Source organism: Rattus norvegicus, chromosome 15 (genome assembly GCF_036323735.1).
Source record: "Rattus norvegicus strain BN/NHsdMcwi chromosome 15, GRCr8, whole genome shotgun sequence".
Lineage (NCBI taxonomy): Eukaryota > Metazoa > Chordata > Mammalia > Rodentia > Muridae > Rattus > Rattus norvegicus.
The window spans coordinates 54253056-54266274 of NC_086033.1; the positions used below are offsets into that span (position 1 = coordinate 54253056).

General features: G+C 36.6%; 1 protein-coding gene across 4 annotated transcripts in view; it reads right to left on the reverse strand.

Annotated features, from left to right (window-relative positions):
• Positions 1-13219, reverse strand: part of Fndc3a (fibronectin type III domain containing 3a) — a 177454-nt gene that overhangs the window by 153546 nt on the left and 10689 nt on the right. The window contains exon 1 of one of the 4 annotated variants that reach the window (XM_006252296.5): positions 2042-2846. The exons of the other annotated variants lie outside the window; for them this stretch is intronic. The gene's annotated coding sequence lies outside the window, so the exon portion shown is untranslated. Of the gene's footprint in view, positions 1-2041; positions 2847-13219 lie in introns of those variants that run through there. 4 annotated transcript variants of the gene reach the window in all.

Here is a 13219-nt window from a genome sequence, read left to right on the forward strand (position 1 = left end):
TCTGCCTTTTGCTCATTTTTCTTGTCCTATATCCATGATTTGTAAATTTGGACTTTTAATAGTTTCCCATGGGCCTCAGATCTTGTTCATGCTTCCTTATTTACTTCATTTTTGTCACTGAGTATTCTAATTCTCTTAGCTTGTCTTCAAGTTCTAACACTAACTTCCATTTAATTCTACTACCAAGGTTCCCGACTAAGGTTTTTATTTCATTTATTGGTATTTTTATTTCCAATTTTTCAACTTTTCTTCAGTATTTGTACCTCTACTTAATTCCTCTTTCATATTCTACATTGACTTCCTTATTTCACCCTGCTGTTTGTAGTCACTAAATATAACAATAAGCTTATTCATATCCTCTTGGATTTCATTCAACATTCTTATAGTTATTCTTTTGAATACTTTGATTTTTCATCTAATTCATTCTCCCTGGAGTCAACTATTATGGAATTAGTAATTTTAAGAAGTCATGTTGCCTTCATTTGTGTGTGTGTGTGTGTGTGTGTGTGTGTGTTGCCATTTTGGCACTTGTCTCTGGGATTAAGTTGTTTGGATTTATTTTCAATCACACATATTCTTTAGTAAGGATTTACAATGTTCAAATGGAACCAGATTATAGTAAGGTGGTGATTTTATTTTTTCTGACAATGTTAATTTTTGACACATGTATTCAATCCATTTATAGTTCTAGCTAGAATAGTTATATAAGAAAGGAGGGAAAGAAAGGGATTTAAATTAATAGGAGGAAGTAAAATGATGCTTGCAGATACCATGTTATTTCTAGAAAATGTAAGGATTTCACAAAAGCTATGATTGTTTAAAAAAAAATACCAAAACTGCAGGATATAAAATCAATGTAGATAAATGAGTTGTGTTACTACACATTATCAATGGGTAATCTGAGAAAGAAATCAAAATTCAATTTACAACAGCACCAAAAAGAATAAAGATGGGGATGGGGATGCAGCTTCACAGGTAATCTTGCATGAGCCATGCAGGCCTGACACTGTCAATCACCACAATTCATAAAAGCCAGAAAGGGTAGCCCCATCTATAACCCCAGCATGCTTATGTTGAAATGGGAGGCAGAGTTAGGAATCATCTGGGAGCTCTTAGGCCAGTGGGCCTAGAGTATGGAGCACAGCACAGAAACAAGAAAAGCCCAACCTGACTCCTGAGCTATTCTCTGACCCCCACACATATACTATGGCATATGCATATGTGCACACATATAATAAACAAGCAAGCAAGCAAATAAGCACATGCTTAAAGAAACTTTGCCAAGGAGGTAAGACTTGTGCTCTGAAACTACAATATTTCACTGAAAAGGGTAAAAACCCAAATAAGGAAAAAAATGCCCTATGTTCATTTACTAAAAGATTTATTTTGAAGATTTCCAAACTCTTAAATGATCTGCAGATTCAGTGAAACAGCATTGTTTATGGGTATAGATCCTAAAATTCATATGGAACTTTAAAGGGCTGTAAATAACCAGAACAACTCTGAAGGAGAAGAGAGATGCAGGGTTCATGCCTCCTGCTCTCTAAACATATTAAAGAGCCATGTACTAATAACACATACAGTGCTGATATAGTAGAAGACAACTAGATAACTATAGACCTCAGAGATACTCTAACATACTGTCAAACAATCTCTGTGAGTGCTAAGACTACAAAATGGGAAAGGATATTTTCTTCAACAACAAGGTCATGAAACTGAGATATCCACACACAGAGTGAATTTGGACTCTTATAGCACATACAAAACTTACTAGGTTAAAGATTTAAATATAAAAATAAAAGCTATATAAATCTTAGACAAAAAATAAGCAGGAAAGGTTTATGACACTAGGTTTCTATATGTACATACATGGCAAAAGCAAACAGACATGGCAGTACATCAAACATAAATGTTTGCACATCAGAGGACTCTACCCTGAAAGTGACAACTTTCAGAACAGTTTAAAAACTGCAAAAAACTGTCACAGTGAGGCAACTACAACAAAACGCAACACACTGGGTAACTCTATGACACTGCTCACAGTTTTGGAGGCTACAAAGTCAGATGATGTGCTAGCTATCTGGCTCTTTGAGGACCTGCTTCTTCCTCTTTCAAATGGCTAATCTTCATGTTTTCTCTATGAGGAAGAGGAAGTTCCTATGCCTCTCTTATAAGAACATTAATTTCATCATGGGAGCTCCACCTTTATGACCTCATCTTAGGTCTCATTATCTTCCCAAAGCCCTGCCTCCTGACATCATCACACTGAGGGTAAGACATTCAAATAAGAATTTTGGAGACACACATTCAAAACTTAACACTGCCATTACCTCTTCCCCAAATTCGTGTCTTTTTCATTCTGTCCCAATGGTCCCCAAAAGTCTTAATTTGTTTTCGCATCAATTCTAAAACTCAAAATTTCATATTAACATCACCTACATCAATCATTGGAAGAAACTCACAACTTCCAACATAATTCCTTTTTTTTTTTGAACTTGTAAACCCCTTTAAATTGTGTGCTTACAAAATATAATAATGGGGTACATATTGGTTAGAGGGTCCCCAAGGGGGAAAGAAAAATGTAATTCTAAAATCTAGCAGTACAAATACCATAAGGTCTAAAGGCATAATGACCTTTGGTCTAATGCTCTGTTTTCCAAACCTACTAGAATCACCCACGCACATAGCCTGACAAGGTGGCCCATCCCTTCTAGTAGTGTCAGAGCCCTAACAATAAGTCTCTGCCACTTGGTAGTGCATCTCGTCCTTTACAACCCACATGGCCAAGCATAATAGATGACATAATCTCAGGAGTTGAGAGGCTAACAAAGGGAGACTGCCATGAGTTTCAGCTACCTGACACACACAGTGAGCTCCAGAATACCCACAACTACAGAATAGGACTGCTTATTCAGGTCCAGATTTGCTTTCAGTCCCCAAGAGCCAACTGCCTTCTTCGGGCAGTTGCTTTATCCGGCCCTGCGAGAGCTTAGGTATTACTGGGAAAGATCATCTTAGGTGTCTGCTTTCTGGACACAGGGAAATGTGCCCATTGATTACTCCCTGGCCGACTTTAAAAGACACACGTCCCGATTTCTGAAGTGTGTCTTCCATCTTAGCTCTTTGACAGGTATATTATAATCTCCATAGGCTTCCTAGATTATTATAATCTCCATAGGCTTCCTAGACTATTACAATCTCCATAGGCTTCCTAGATTATTATAATCTCCATAGGCTTCCTAGACTATTACAATCTCCATAGGCTTCCTAGATTATTACAATCTCCATAGGCTTCCTAGACTATTACAATCTCCATAGGCTTCCTAGACTATTACAATCTCCATAGGCTTCCTAGACTATTACAATCTCCATAGGCTTCCTAGATTATTACAATCTCCATAGGCTTCCTAGACTATTAAAATCTCCATAGGCTTCCTAGATTATTACAATCTCCATAGGCTTCCTAGATTATTACAATCTCCATAGGCTTCCTAGACTATTACAATCTCCATAGGCTTCCTAGATTATTACAATCTCCATAGGCTTCCTAGATTATTACAATCTCCATAGGCTTCCTAGATTATTACAATCTCCATAGGCTTCCTAGACTATTACAATCTCCATAGGCTTCCTAGACTATTACAATCTCCATAGGCTTCCTAGATTATTACAATCTCCATAGGCTTCCTAGACTATTAAAATCTCCATAGGCTTCCTAGATTATTACAATCTCCATAGGCTTCCTAGATTATTACAATCTCCATAGGCTTCCTAGACTATTACAATCTCCATAGGCTTCCTAGATTATTACAATCTCCATAGGCTTCCTAGACTATTACAATCTCCATAGGCTTCCTAGACTATTACAATCTCCATAGGCTTCCTAGACTATTACAATCTCCATAGGCTTCCTAGATTATTACAATCTCCATAGGCTTCCTAGACTATTAAAATCTCCATAGGCTTCCTAGATTATTACAATCTCCATAGGCTTCCTAGATTATTACAATCTCCATAGGCTTCCTAGACTATTACAATCTCCATAGGCTTCCTAGATTATTACAATCTCCATAGGCTTCCTAGATTATTACAATCTCCATAGGCTTCCTAGATTATTACAATCTCCATAGGCTTCCTAGACTATTACAATCTCCATAGGCTTCCTAGACTATTACAATCTCCATAGGCTTCCTAGATTATTACAATCTCCATAGGCTTCCTAGACTATTAAAATCTCCATAGGCTTCCTAGATTATTACAATCTCCATAGGCTTCCTAGATTATTACAATCTCCATAGGCTTCCTAGACTATTACAATCTCCATAGGCTTCCTAGATTATTACAATCTCCATAGGCTTCCTAGATTATTACAATCTCCATAGGCTTCCTAGATTATTACAATCTCCATAGGCTTCCTAGACTATTACAATCTCCATAGGCTTCCTAGATTATTACAATCTCCATAGGCTTCCTAGACTATTAAAATCTCCATAGGCTTCCTAGATTATTACAATCTCCATAGGCTTCCTAGATTATTACAATCTCCATAGGCTTCCTAGACTATTACAATCTCCATAGGCTTCCTAGATTATTACAATCTCCATAGGCTTCCTAGATTATTACAATCTCCATAGGCTTCCTAGATTATTACAATCTCCATAGGCTTCCTAGATTATTACAATCTCCATAGGCTTCCTAGATTATTACAATCTCCATAGGCTTCCTAGATTATTACAATCTCCATAGGCTTCCTAGATTATTACAATCTCCATAGGCTTCCTAGATTATTACAATCTCCATAGGCTTCCTAGATTATTACAATCTCCATAGGCTTCCTAGATTATTACAATCTCCATAGGCTTCCTAGATTATTACAATCTCCATAGGCTTCCTAGATTATTACAATCTCCATAGGCTTCCTAGATTATTACAATCTCCATAGGCTTCCTAGATTATTACAATCTCCATAGGCTTCCTAGACTATTATAATCTCCATAGGCTTCCTAGATTATTAAAATCTCCATAGGCTTCCTAGATTATTACAATCTCCATAGGCTTCCTAGATTATTACAATCTCCATAGGCTTCCTAGATTATTATAATCTCCATAGGCTTCCTAGATTATTACAATCTCCATAGGCTTCCTAGATTATTAAAATCTCCATAGGCTTCCTAGATTATTATAATCTCCATAGGCTTCCTAGATTATTACAATCTCCATAGGCTTCCTAGATTATTACAATCTCCATAAGCTTGATAGATTATTACAATCTCCATAGGCTTCCTAGATTATTACAATCTCCATAGGCTTCCTAGATTATTACAATCTCCATAGGCTTCCTAGATTATTACAATCTCCATAGGCTTCCTAGATTATTACAATCTCCATAGGCTTCCTAGATTATTACAATCTCCATAGGCTTCCTAGATTATTATAATCTCCATAGGCTTCCTAGATTATTACAATCTCCATAGGCTTCCTAGACTATTATAATCTCCATAGGCTTCCTAGATTATTAAAATCTCCATAGGCTTCCTAGATTATTACAATCTCCATAGGCTTCCTAGATTATTACAATCTCCATAGGCTTCCTAGATTATTATAATCTCCATAGGCTTCCTAGATTATTACAATCTCCATAGGCTTCCTAGATTATTAAAATCTCCATAGGCTTCCTAGATTATTATAATCTCCATAGGCTTCCTAGATTATTACAATCTCCATAGGCTTCCTAGATTATTACAATCTCCATAGGCTTGATAGATTATTACAATCTCCATAGGCTTCCTAGATTATTACAATCTCCATAGGCTTCCTAGATTATTACAATCTCCATAGGCTTCCTAGATTATTACAATCTCCATAGGCTTCCTAGATTATTACAATCTCCATAGGCTTCCTAGATTATTATAATCTCCAAAGGCTTCCTAGATTATTACAATCTCCATAGGCTTCCTAGATTATTACAATCTCCATAGGCTTCCTAGATTATTATAATCTCCATAGGCTTCCTAGATTATTACAATCTCCATAGGCTTCCTAGATTATTACAATCTCCATAAGCTTGATAGATTATTACAATCTCCATAGGCTTCCTAGATTATTACAATCTCCATAGGCTTCCTAGATTATTATAATCTCCATAGGCTTCCTAGATTATTACAATCTCCATAGGCTTCCTAGATTATTACAATCTCCATAGGCTTGATAGATTATTACAATCTCCATAGGCTTCCTAGATTATTACAATCTCCATAGGCTTCCTAGATTATTAAAATCTCCATAGGCTTCCTAGATTATTACAATCTCCATAGGCTTCCTAGATTATTACAATCTCCATAGGCTTCCTAGATTATTATAATCTCCATAGGCTTCCTAGATTATTACAATCTCCATAGGCTTCCTAGATTATTACAATCTCCATAGGCTTCCTAGATTATTATAATCTCCATAGGCTTCCTAGATTATTACAATCTCCATAGGCTTCCTAGATTATTACAATCTCCATAAGCTTGATAGATTATTACAATCTCCATAGGCTTCCTAGATTATTACAATCTCCATAGGCTTCCTAGATTATTACAATCTCCATAGGCTTCCTAGATTATTACAATCTCCATAGGCTTCCTAGATTATTACAATCTCCATAGGCTTCCTAGATTATTACAATCTCCATAGGCTTCCTAGATTATTATAATCTCCATAGGCTTCCTAGATTATTAAAATCTCCATAGGCTTCCTAGATTATTACAATCTCCATAGGCTTCCTAGATTATTACAATCTCCATAGGCTTCCTAGATTATTACAATCTCCATAGGCTTCCTAGATTATTATAATCTCCATAGGCTTCCTAGATTATTACAATCTCCATAGGCTTCCTAGACTATTATAATCTCCATAGGCTTCCTAGATTATTATAATCTCCATAGGCTTCCTAGATTATTAAAATCTCCATAGGCTTCCTAGATTATTACAATCTCCATAGGCTTCCTAGATTATTACAATCTCCATAGGCTTCCTAGATTATTACAATCTCCATAGGCTTCCTAGATTATTATAATCTCCATAGGCTTCCTAGATTATTACAATCTCCATAGGCTTCCTAGACTATTATAATCTCCATAGGCTTCCTAGATTATTAAAATCTCCATAGGCTTCCTAGATTATTACAATCTCCATAGGCTTCCTAGATTATTACAATCTCCATAGGCTTCCTAGATTATTATAATCTCCATAGGCTTCCTAGATTATTACAATCTCCATAGGCTTCCTAGATTATTACAATCTCCATAGGCTTCCTAGATTATTACAATCTCCATAGGCTTCCTAGATTATTACAATCTCCATAGGCTTCCTAGATTATTACAATCTCCATAAGCTTGATAGATTATTACAATCTCCATAGGCTTCCTAGATTATTACAATCTCCATAGGCTTCCTAGATTATTACAATCTCCATAGGCTTCCTAGATTATTACAATCTCCATAGGCTTCCTAGATTATTACAATCTCCATAGGCTTCCTAGATTATTACAATCTCCATAGGCTTCCTAGATTATTATAATCTCCATAGGCTTCCTAGATTATTACAATCTCCATAGGCTTCCTAGATTATTATAATCTCCATAGGATTCCTAGATTATTACAATCTCCATAGGCTTCCTAGATTATTACAATCTCCATAGGCTTCCTAGATTATTAAAATCTCCATAGGCTTCCTAGATTATTACAATCTCCATAGGCTTCCTAGATTATTACAATCTCCATAGGCTTCCTAGATTATTACAATCTCCATAGGCTTCCTAGATTATTAAAATCTCCATAGGCTTCCTAGATTATTATAATCTCCATAGGCTTCCTAGATTATTAAAATCTCCATAGGCTTCCTAGATTATTATAATCTCCATAGGCTTCCTAGATTATTACAATCTCCATAGGCTTCCTAGATTATTATAATCTCCATAGGCTTCCTAGATTATTACAATCTCCATAGGCTTCCTAGATTATTACAATCTCCATAGGCTTCCTAGATTATTATAATCTCCATAGGCTTCCTAGATTAATAAAATCTCCATAGGCTTCCTAGATTAATAAAATCTCCATACGCTTCCTAGATTATTATAATCTCCATAGGCTTCCTAGATTATTATAATCTCCATAGGCTTCCTAGATTATTACAATCTCCATAGGCTTCCTAGATTATTACAATCTCCATAGGCTTCCTAGATTATTACAATCTCCATAGGCTTCCTAGATTATTATAATCTCCATAGGCTTCCTAGATTATTACAATCTCCATAGGCTTCCTAGATTACTACAATCTCCATAGGCTTCCTAGATTTTAGGCTCTTTGACAGGTATATTATAATCTCCATAGGCTTCCTTGATTGCAATTTAATCTCAAATCAGAGTCTCCAGAACAGACTCAAGTTGCCCTGCCTATATTGTACCTGGCAAGTCCTCAAGCAATCACAGGCTTATTTTATTTTGCTTCTTTTGTCTGATGTCTAATGTCTCAAGTGATACTGTTACAGGCCTTTTGTCTAATTTTTAGTTGTTTCAAGACAAAGAGCAAATCCAACCCTTTTTACTTTATATTGTCAAGGGACCTACATTTGTGACTCTTTTCATTGTGTCCAATAGCCAATAGAATGGTAAACAGATGTGCTAGGACAAAATGGCTATTGTAGGAGGAACAGGCCCAGTCACAATGCTGGCATATGTGCTGCTGATACTTCCTCCCTGAGCCAACCTAGATAGGACAGTTAGAGACCGTTAATGTTGGGACCAGGGAATGGAGTGAGCCATTGAGAAAAAGACAGTGTCATATCTGGCCACTTGAGAGCCAATGAGATGCTAGGAGGGGTGTATAAAGGTTTGCCCAGTTCCTCTAATAAACGAGTTTAGTTTTGCCACTTGCCCAATTCCCAGAGTCTGTGTCCTTGACTTTGCACCTTCTTACCCTGATCCCTAAGGGTCTTAGTTAGGTTGCAAGCAACAGGCTACCCTTTAAAATTATGATTATTTTTTAAAGTATACTCCAGACTTGAAAATTTGGCATGTTCTTGATATGCCCTTACCTAAAAGAAAAACTGAAGCTATTGACTTACTTTGAGTAAATGACACAATTCCTTAGTTTTTATTTCAGTATAAGACTTGAAGTTACTAGGAACCTCCAGAATGAGTTTGTTCAAATGTGTCACCCTTAAGCTGGGGTTACGTGGGACCTCTATCTCAGGATTCTAAGACAGTTGGCTGCATGAAACAGGCAGAATAAGTACAAACCATAGGGATGAAAAGTAGGGAACCTGAGAGCTGTCCTTAGTTCTCACTTTAATTGGTCTGGGGCAGGGGGAGTACCTTTAATTGGTCAAGGTTTTTAAGTTTAAAATTTTTTATTTTAAACTACATTCACTATTATTACATATATTATTAACTAATAATCTAAACATTTCTTATGACATATTTACCACATTCAGCTCCACTTCCTTGTCTACTAGAAAGGAAAAATGGGTACAACATGTAGGATGGGTGGGCCTCATCCGCAAAGGAACAGAAGTTTGGAGGTGGTGTTGAAAGCCACTATTACTACTTTTCTTAGTCGGATTCAATGACAGCATTTAATTATGCATTCAGGAAACAGTCAGTCCCCACTCCCCCACAGCAAAACCACACTATAATGAAATCTGGGATTCATATACACACATAGATGCGCGAGTGCACACACACACACACACACACACACACACACACAAAAAAGAAAAAAAAAAAAAAAACCATGATAGATACACTCTGGGCAATGTAAGCTGGGCATGGCATATACTGTAATCCCAGAACTCAGGAGGCAGAATCAGTAAGACCACTATAAGATGGAGACCATCCTAACCTACACAGCAGCAAACTCCTGGCTAGCCTGTGAGACTCAAAAAAAAAAAAAAATCCAAACAAACAACCAAAGAAACTATGGGATACAAGATACAAGCTGCAGAAGTGAAAGCAAGCCCAATCTAGTAGCAGACTGAATTTGGCCACTTAACAACAACTAAGTAGTATTGCCTTAAATCCTTAGATCCTTAGTGTCTGGTGTATGCAGGACATCTGAGGTACTTCTAAAGTCAAAAGATATTATACCTGTGTTAACTCTGTTCTCATTTACAGATATTTTATTGGCCTCTGTAAAGGTTATTACTTTTTATGTGATAGCTCATTCACTTTGGTCTTGTAGAATTTCAAGTTCCAGACCATGTGCTACCTGACTCCTCTGACCACATTAAGAACTTAGCAGTCCCACTCACAGCACCATGGCTTGCATATCTCAGAAGCTGCAGAGCTGCAGTAACTTTGCACACTTAACACAGTTAGCCTCACCAATTACTTGCAAAGAATAAATTTTATCACAAGAAAATCCTGCTTTGATGTTCTGTGAAACAGAACAGAGTCTTTAGTAGAACACAGTAACTTAATGCAGTGCTTTCCAAATTCTGTTGTAAACCTCTAACTAGTCCTGGACTAAAAGGTATTTTCCATAAGCACATAATTTTTCTCTATCCTGTTTATTAAAAAATCTTGTCTTTACTCTTTACACACAGTGATTTCTCTCGCAAGTTCTAACACCGACTGTCTTTAGGGTTCCGGGGCTAGCTCGGTGGTACAGCACTCACCTTACCTCACTGAGACCCTTGATCTGATCCCCAGGAGGAGCTCTGGAGGAGCTTTTTCATATGATATGAAAGATCAAAAACATTCACAATTATAATTTGTGTAGGGATGGATCCTGGAGCTGTGCACTGCCTAAACAAACACTGTGCTCAACCATAGCTACAGAAGACATCTAAAAAAATAAAGGGGGAAGGCATAAATAGGAGGACTGTGGACTTGCTGGCCTGTCATCTGGCTTCTGGCTACCCAGTCTAGTCCCAGATTCAATGAGAAATTGTGTTTCAAAGGAGTAAAGCAGAACAGAGAATTTTCCTCTGGCCTCTGCACATGTACTGGCATATAAACACATGCATACATCAGATACACACACACAAATAAAAACATATTATTTTGGATATCAGTTAACTTATAAAAGTTAAGGATCTCTAGGATAAATTCTTACTTCTTTGAATGTTTAACTGCATCTCAGACACACCATTGTATTGAAATTGTTACTTCCTTTGACATTTTGATTTTGAGTCTTAGTCTTCAATAACCTGTAATTTATTATAAAATGTATGTGTGCCCACAGGTGCCAGGTATGTGTATTCATGAGAGTTTGTGTGTCAGTCTCTCTCTCCTTCAACTTACTATATAAAAGATTGCTATGAGTAGGCAGGCTTAGTAACAAGTGACACACACACACACACACACACACACACACACACACACACAGTGCTTGTGAGTGCAATACCCACAGAAGTCAAAAAGGGCACTGGATCTCCTGGAGCTGGAGTTCAAGGTAGCTGTGAACCACCTGACATGAGTGCTGGGAACTTGGGTCTCTACAAGTTACATGTGTAACTGCTGAGCCATCTCTCCAGCCTCAATATTTTATTTTATTTTCTCTTTTTATTTTCTTTTTTTCTTTTCTAGGCAAGGTCTCCTTATGTAACAGTGGCTGGCCTTGAACTCACAAAGACCCCCTCCTCTACTTCATGAGCCTGGGATTGAAGTGTGCCAACACATCTAGCACACTTGTAGTTTTCATTTATGTATGTCTTCCTCTGCAGTCAGAACCATGTAGAATCAACATTCTCTAGGAATCTATGAAAATATTTCTATATTATTGGTATGATTCAGAAGTGTGTTGGTTAGAGTAGAAACTGCCAAACTTTCTTAGGAAAAAAAAAACCTATATTCTGTTTAATAATTCTTGAGTGCCTGCTTTCTAGTTTGACAATATTAAAATTCCCCCAAAATTTGCTAGTTTTATCTCAAAGTTTTTTAAGTCATCTCTCAGTGAGGTTTTAAGCTAAATTTCTCAAAATACTCCTGTGGCTGTCCCCTCAAAGCTTTTATAAGATCTCTGTTTTGGATGCATATATATATGCATATATATATGCACGCACCATATACATGATGATGCTCACACTGATCAGAAGATATTCTACCCCCTGGAACTGGAGCTATGGGTGGTTATGAACCACCATGATATGGCTGGAAACTGAACCCAGGTCCTCTAAAAGAGCAACAAGTGCTTTTAACCACAGAACCATTTCTCCAGCCTCAAGATCTCCACATTTTTATTTCTGTGCATTTATTTTTGTCATACTTTTTCCCATTTTCTACTAAGCTATGCTTGTTAGAATAATTGTAGACAAACTTATGAAGCTTGCTTCAGTGTTTTTTCTGTTACCTGGTGAACACTGTATTCTAGTCTCTTAATTGCCTTTTTACAATGATACCAAAGCTTGGTAGTCTGTTTTCATCTCAAGGCTTTTTTAAAAACCACCTCAAAGATTTTTGACATTTAGTCTTTTTTTTTTCTTTTGGATATTTAGTTCATTTGAAACTTAAATTTTCAGAGTACCCAACTGGGTGGAAGACTTCCCTATACTATTAAAAACTAACTTTTCCATTACTCATTAGTACCCTCTATCTCTTGAATTTTATTGTCTCTTTGATAATTATGCTTATCTCCACACCAGATTCTTACTATTTAAGTTAAACTTTTAGGGGCTAAACTGCTGCTCAGTGGTTAATATCACTCACTGCTTTTGAAGATCTGGAGTCAAGCCCCAGTACCCGCATGGCAGCTTATGACTCCAGTTCCCAGGGGTCTCTTGCCTTCTCACAGATTCTGCAGACACTGAACACATACACACATGCAGACAAAACACTCATACACACAAAACAAATAAATCTTAAAAGAATACAATGCTTTGATTTTTGCTTTTGATAAGTTAGTTTCCCTTGTATTTATTTCTGAAATGGATTTGGCTATGTGCCCCTATGACTTCCTCCATCCTCAACCTTCAATTTTGCAAGTTGCATTTTAAAATCCCATTAAATTTCTAATTAAAACAATGATTTTATAAACTAATATGGTAAGAACTGCTACTTCGTAGTAATTAGTGAGTTACCAATTTCAGAAATATTCCTCCAGCTATTCTTATTTTCTTCATTTAGTTATACATTTTATAATTTTTTAAAATATTTTATAACTGACAACTGCTTTTTCTTAACTACTTCAAAAGTCAGTCACTGCTGGTACAGAAAAATACTTGTAAGTTAACC